The sequence below is a fragment of the Helianthus annuus genome, chromosome 11, assembly GCF_002127325.2.
Source record: "Helianthus annuus cultivar XRQ/B chromosome 11, HanXRQr2.0-SUNRISE, whole genome shotgun sequence".
Classification (NCBI taxonomy): domain Eukaryota; kingdom Viridiplantae; phylum Streptophyta; class Magnoliopsida; order Asterales; family Asteraceae; genus Helianthus; species Helianthus annuus.
The window spans coordinates 141,930,500-141,938,786 of NC_035443.2; positions in this window are offsets into that span (position 1 = coordinate 141,930,500).

Genomic DNA, 8,287 nt, shown 5'->3' on the forward strand with positions numbered 1-8,287 from the left:
TCCAAATCGGTGGGGGCCGGAATCTTAAAAATATAATATTTTACACTGCACATTTTTTTTCAAAAACTTTTAGAAAATTTAACACTACGAACGATTGATAGAGCCATGATGTTATAATACGAATACTAAAGTTAGAAATGTATAACTTGAAAAATATTGTGACCATGTGTCCCAATATCTTATTTTCACAAATCATATATACATTGTTGATTTGTTCCTATCAGTCGTTCTAAATCTAAACCGCAAATTATTTTTTAGAGTGCATAATATGAGTATGGGTTGGCTACCAACTATGCAACTAATAATTTCTAGTAATTTATAATCGTTAAGGGTTACTTCACATAAATATTCGATTTATATGTATCATGTGTGACTATTTTATTTTTTGAAAAAAAAAAACATATATTGATTTAACCATTGTTAAATAAAAAAAATATTCATCTAATCTAATCTAAATTCTAATAAACGACCCTAATTAATGCCACGTAGCAACCTCTCCTTCTCCCTCAGTTTTTTTATTTAAATTATATAATAAAAATTCATTTAAAACTATTATCCGATAAAGTATGAGGTGAAATATAATTGTTTTACATCAATTATAATAATTTTAATAAAGATAACTTTAATTATCATATAAAGGTAGTTTCAGTTCCTTCTTATTTATTTACGATTGATTCATAGATTATGCTAAATCGAATTTATATCTAATCTAACTTATAATAAAAGATTCTAAATAATGTCACATGGCATTCCTCAACCTCATAAATTTTATTTAATTTCTTTTAATATTAATATTAATTAATAACCAATATATAGATATCACTTATTTTTATCCTTATCTTTATCCAAAATTAATAAATAACTTCAATTTTACAATTTAGACCCTTTGTTTTTTACTTTTAACCCAAAGTTTTTCATCTTTTGCAATTTAATCCCAATTTTTTTTTATTTTCAATTTTCGTCCACCATACTTTTCATCTTTCCCAAGTTTTTCGTTTCGTTCTAAATTTTGTGAGTTTACGCACCGCAACATGCGTGTGAGGTTCAACATTTTTTTCATATATTTTTTCTCATTTGATAGGTCTGTCCCGTCACATCTATTTTTCTGCGTTTGATAAGTTCGTCCAATACGCGGGTTCTGGATAGACTTGGTTATTTTTTTCTATGTCTTACGTTTCGGTTTAATTTCTCAGCAACGAGCGTGCGTGATTCAAATATTTTACGTCTGCTTTTCGCTCGGCGTTATTTTTTTCCCATTTTTATTTATTTTGTTTTTACGAGTTTTTCCGGTGTTGGTGGTCGCTGACAATGGTATAGTATTGCTACTACTTAACACGGTTTTATGACAACCGCTGCAACGCAGAGGCTTATAATACTAGTAATTAATAATATTAAAACCATTAGTTGCTATGAATAATATAAAATATTATGATTAATAAAATATGTGAATGATAAATCAACTTAATATAAATTATTTATGATCTATCATGATATTAGGGTTTCTTAGAATACATGTTAGCACCGTATCATATCTTAAATTTAACTAAAAAAATATTACTTTTTATATCGGGGTAATATAATAGAATTGTAAAATTTATATTTTCAATATTTACTTTTTACTTTAATATCCACACATATACTACAAATATATTTTTTAAGTTGACCAATGTTTCTTGTTAGATTATATCTGCTAAACTTTCTCACAAATTCGTACTTACTTCAAATGTATATTTAAATTATAACTTATAAGAGCATTCACATCCAATCCACCATCTTTACCCTTATAATTTAACTAAAAATGCTTACTTTTTAAAATTTATATCATATTTTAAAAAACCTTCCACATCCAACACCCTTTACCTATCTCTATATTCTTTTTTTATCATTTCTTCTCTTTCTTCAATTTACAATTTTAACTACTATCTATTTTGTCTTATTATATTTTCTTCTAAAATTTATTCCAACAAAGTCGAATGTATGATCTGAACAATTTGACCCATAACAAAACATTTCCAAATGAAATGGCAATCCCCAGGTGTGATTTTAAGAACCAACACTAGGATTACATTTTAAGAAGCAACACTAGGATTACATTTTATAAAAGATGGTAACACATTACAAGTCAACCTGTCATCATACATGTTATAAGTAAAAAATTGTTATAAACGCCAAAAAGTGCCGGTTTTTCAGCGAAAAACGTCAAAAATAGGCAGCTTTCAGCGGCGTTTCTCAGCAAAAACGTTAAAAAAGTACTGGTTTTTCAGCAAAAAACGCTATATTTAGACCGGCCCGACCCGAAACCTGTTCTGACCCGGACCCGTTTCAACCCGTTTCAGCGAAAAACATCAAAAAAAGGGAAGCGTTCTGCGTCGTTTTTCAGCACAGCCAAAACGTGCCGGTTTTTCAGCAAAAACGCTAATAAAGTACTGGTTTTTCAGCAATAAAATGCCACAAAACTGTGTGTTTTTTCAGCATAAAAACCTTAAAAAACTGCAGCGTTTTTTCGGCACTGTAGGCTGCAGCGTTTCTGCAGGTTGCTGGCCATTTTTTTGGACTGGTTAATAACCAGTTATCATCATACGTGTTATTGAAGTATGCTGCAGCGTTTCTGCAGTTTGCAGGGACTGTCTGTTATTGAAGTAGCATTCTTTCATAATGAATCAAAATGGCCATAAAACTACTGCATTAAAAGAGCAATAACGAATATATAAGGCAATAAAGCATATATTGAAACTTCAAATTTAGTCTTTGCTAAAGTCAGATTGTTATAATTCTTTTTCTTACGAAATGTCAAAATAATCCTTTTGTTACTTGAAAAGTATAACACTCTGTTCCCGAGTCTCATTTAACAGGGGAGGGGAAGGAAAAGAGATGAAAATATGAAAAACCATGTTCCCGAGTTTCATTTAACAGGGGGAGGGAAGGGAAAATGGAAGAAAATATGACCAAATATGACGAAATATTCATCCTCCCAAATTGGAGAGATTAGGAGAGAAAATTTCCTTCCCCTCCCCTCACCTCCCCCTGTTAAATGACTCAGGAACATAGTGTAAATGTAATAAATATTAAATGATAATTTATGTGTTTGTGATATACATCTGTGTTTTACACCATAGTTTAATTAATGGTTTTTCATCATCAAGAATCTTAAAACATAATTAATTACAACAACAAAATATCAAACAATAAGTTGAAGCCTGGGGTCTCAATTCTAATGGGTCGACTCAACTTCTACTTTTTTTTGAACGGCTAATTTCTTTAGTCTCCTGTCGTCTGTGAGACTCGAACACAAGACATTTCCCTTCTCAACCTTGGTGTTTTTAAGGGCTTTACCTTTGCCAATGGACCACCACCCCATTGGCGACTCAACTTCTATTAAGATTAAATTGTCTTGTTCGAAGGGTGATTAGGTTGTATTAAAAACAAGTTGAAGCCTCGGGTCTCAATTCTGGGGTCTCCTTTCGGCCTGAACACCCCTAATATTAAAAAATAAGTCGTGAAACAAAACCGTCAACAAGTAATCATCGTTTATCGGCCTGAACACCCCTAATATTAATAAATGGTCAAATCTAACCAAAATATCCTTGTGCTAACTGCTAACAAATAGGCTTTCTATAAACTCTACAATCAAATTCAAGTGACAAACTATACAATCTTTCTATAAACTTCCTCAGCAGCTCTTTGAAATCTAAAACCTAAGTTTTATACAGCCCTTTGAAATCTAAAACCTGAGTTTTATACACTTCATGAATTAAGACTCAAAACTTAAAATCCAAAAACGATTGAGCAAAGAAAGCTTACATATAGCAGAGGAATGGAGATGTGAAGGATGAATCGGTTGATGATAGCAAAATCCTTTTCAAATTGGAACCCTAGTTTCCAATAGAAGCCTATATTTACAAATCCAAACCCTCCACGTTTACAAATCCGAACCTGTGAAGTGGGAATTTGTTGATTTTGTTGCTGGTAGTTCGATGTGTAGAAGGAGAAGGGCGGGAGAAGACAGGAAGAGGTGGTTGTTGGAAATAGAGAGGGTACAGTAGCTTTTTATGTATAAAAAGTTACTGTAGTGTTTTTTTAATATTTAAAGTTAGAGAATAGATATAATGGACAGGTTGGAGTGGATTTTTAGAAGGTTTTTTTATATTTTAAAGATAAAGGTTACTTTGATGGAATGGATGAGAATGCTCTAATGAGGCTTTGAGTAGTAGAATAACTAAATCACTGTCACATAAGTGTCACATCAATGTTACGTAAGCATATAAACAATAACTAAATACACAATAATTAGGTTTAGTCGTATCTACTACTTCTAATAAAGCAAAACAAGCTTAAGGCACATGGCATTAGCTTAAGCCATTACTTGCCACGTGGCATTTGCTTAGACCACTTTTTTTTTTTGCTTTTTCCGCCAAAATCATCCTCCGTAGCTTCTTTAATACGCTTCACTTCACTCCAAAACCTTAATACCCATCTCCTGCATCCGGTTCTTCCTTCTTCATCGATTGATCTTCGAAAAACATAGTTATTTTTCTTTTCCCTCTTTGATTTTTCTTTGTCATTGTTAAACACTATCTATTTCTTCCTTAAATCCTAGATATCATCTATCGATCTTTAATATGTTATTTGCAATCTCCTGAACCCTAGATTTCTTCATCTTCAATCGCGAGTGGAAGCAACCAGTCCTTATTATGCGGCGTATAAGGTATGTATCCGTGTTTTCAATTTTCTTTTTGCGGCGTTGTTGGTGTCTGGAAGACCTAGCCGCCGCCTCTTCTTAGGGTTTCAGTGATTTCTAACTTATGCATTCATAAATAACTATATTCATTTCTTGAGTGCTTCTGTGATATTTTTCAAGATTTGGTGCTTTTTGAAAGATGGGATCCATCACTGTCTTCTCCAAACGATTTAACAAATAGGTAACAATTCTTCACATATCGATTCATGTTTGATAATGTCACTTCCTGTTTGATGTTCTCTATCATATGTTCATCTTTAGGTTTTCCGATTAAATTCACGTATTGAAGTAGATTTTGAGTAATTGTCAGAGGTGACATTGTTTGCTGACACTATTACAGTTCAACAATTGGGAGTGAAGATTTGGCATACCAGAAAGGTTATAGTACAGATTATTGTTTAAGCTTAAGCAATGTTTCATCCATTATTCTCTATTTAAATCCTTAAAACTGTGATGTCTTTGTTGACAACAGGTCCTTTAGAGAGCTGATCATTATTCCAATCAATTGCAAGCAGGTTCGTTTTCCATAGATTTGGTGTTATTTTAAGTCTTCTTTATCATTCTTTAGGTAAATTGTTTTAACTGATTATTTCAAAATTTGAATTTTTGAAATTTATATCAATTATGGATACTTATCAAAGTTGTCTAAATTGTATCGTATTTCCAAATTTATCAAGATAACTTATATTAAAGTTTTAATTGATTCCAAAATTTGTGTTAGTTTCCATAATTTTCGACAATCACAATAATTTTCAAGTTTCTCAGAATTTGTTCTTCTTCTTTTTTTGTAGATCATTCCATTTATTCTGCAGGTATGTAAACTAAATTAGATTGTTATGTATTTTAAATGTTTAATCGCACTTTTTTTAATCATTTTCTGGATTTTTTGTGATTGATTTTTTTTTCACAATCATTTAGATATTGATTATATTATGAATATATTAATCTTATTGGTTTTGAATTTAAGTTTGAATAATATTTAACTATTTAGGTAAATTGTTTTGACTGATTATTTCAAAATTTGAATTTTTGAAATTTATATCAATTATGGATACTTATCAAAGTTGTCTAAATTGTAACGTATTTCCAAATTTATCAAGATAACTTATATTAAAGTTTTAATTGCTTTCAAAATTTGTGTTACTTTCCATAATTTTCGACAATCACATTAATTTTCAAGTTTCTCAGAATTTATTCTTCTTCTTTTTTTGTAGATCATTCCACTTATTCTGCAGGTATGTAAACTAGATTAGAGTGTTATGTATTTTAAATGCTTAATCGCACTTTTTTTAATCATTTTTCTGTATTTTTTATGATTGATTTTTTTTTCACAATCATTTAGATATGGATTATATTATGAATATATTAACCTCATTGGTTTTGAATTTAAGTTTGAATAATATTTAACTATTTAGGTAAATTGTTTTTACTGATTATTTCAAAATTGAATTTTTGAAATTTATATCAATTATGGATACTTATCAAAGTTGTCTAAATTGTAACGTATTTCCAAATTTATCAAGATAACTTATATTAAAGTTTTAGGGGCTGTTTGGCTAACCTCTTAATGAATCATTAAGAGGTTCCCCTCTTATTCGGACAGAGGTTAGTTGTTTGGTTGGCAAAATAGCAACCTCTTAATGGTACCATTCAGTGCTGTACCATACAGAAATAAGAAGATGCTGAATGAAAAAAAAGACCCTTCCTACCCTTTCCCTTCTCTTCTCTGTATGAAAACCTAGGGTTCACCACTTTCCCCCTTTCACCTCTCATCACCATCACCTCCGCCCCCACCCCTCTCCTCACCACCTTCTGCCGGTCGCCGCCCTGCTCCTCCCTCTCCTCACCACCGACCGCCAGTCGCCGCCCTCCTCCTACCTCTCTTCCACCCTTTCCCTTTCACCTCTCATCACCAACACCTCCGCCCCCAACCCCTCCTCCTCACCACCTACCGCCACCCTCATCCTCCCTCTCCTCACCACTGAACAAGGCCGCCTCCTCCTCCCTCTCTTCCACCCAACAGCGCCTCCACCCACCCAGGTTTGTACATCGTTTTTTTTTACATCTTTTTTTTTTGTATTAAACTGATTTTTCAGTTACTTTACTCATTATTTCTTTGTGGTTATGATTTCGTTTTTTTATGTATTTGTTTATTTTTCTGATTTTTTTTTCTATTAGTTTTTTCAGATTTTTTTTCCAATATTTTACTCATTATGTTGATTGATGTTATATGTAGAATGGTTATGTTGTATGTTGAAAATTCATAGATGTTTTCGCTATGTTGTATGTTGAAAATTCATAGATGTTTTCGCTATGTTGTATATTGAAAATTCATAGATGTTTTCGCTATGTTGTATGTTGAAAATTCATAGATGTTTTCGCTATGTTGTATGTTGATTATTATTAGTTGTTACATTAGAAATATTGGCTAATTGGTATGATAGAGTGGGGTTCACAAGGTATTGACTACATGACTTCTTTACGTAACCAGATTGCTAATCAGTTGCTTTCAAATGAATCAAATTAAAATTGTATGCAGAGTTGTGTTATTTGTATTTAGATTTCGTATGTTGTGTTATTTTGTATTTGGATTTTCGTATGTTTCCATGGAATTTAAAGGATTGATGTGTAATTTGGATTTTCTATGGCGTTTTGTATTTTTCTTTTACAATTTTTCATCAATCTGTACACTATTCAGAGCTCTTGCCAAACAGATACATTTCATTCAGCACATAATAGTTCAGAGGGGTAAAATAGTCATTCTACACAGTCATTCAGAGATACAACCAAACAGCTCTTAATGGTTCAGCACTTACTGGTTCAGAGCCTCTTACCCATTCAGACCTCTTACTGGTTCAGCACTTACTGGTTCAGCACTTGCCAAACAGCCCCTTAGTTGCTTCCAAATTTTGTGTTAGTTTCCATAATTTTCGACAATCACATTAATTTTCAAGTTTCTCAGAATAATTTCTTCTTCTTTTTTTGTAGATCATTCCACTTATTCTACAGGTATGTAAACTAGATTAGATTGTTATGTATTTTAAATGCTTAATCACACTTTTTTTTAATCAGTGTTTCTGTATTTTTGTGTTGTAATGATGATTTAAATTTTTCGAATCTAATCTTATTAATGGATCTATTCTTGATGTCTTTGAAAGAGTGATGCTCTTACTGATTTTTTATTTTATTTTTTGTTTTTTCATGATAAACCCTAATTTTTATGCAATTGCAGGAGTCTGAATCTTCTTCGAACACAAGAGGTAAGTTTGATGTTATCGTTTTTTTGGTGTTTTTTGATCCAGTATAATGATAGTTTTCGTCATTTATGCTAATCTCTATAATTTTTAAGTTTTTTTTGGCAAATCAAACTATGATATTTTTTGAAATTTGAAAATCTTTGTTTTTTTACTAATAAGTTTTGTATTGTATTAATATGTATTAATGATTCTTTTGTTTTTTTTTCTCATGGTTAACCCTAAATTTTATGCCATTGCCGGACTATTAAACTTCGTCGGACATGTTAATCAAAAATTTTAGTTTTATTGTTTT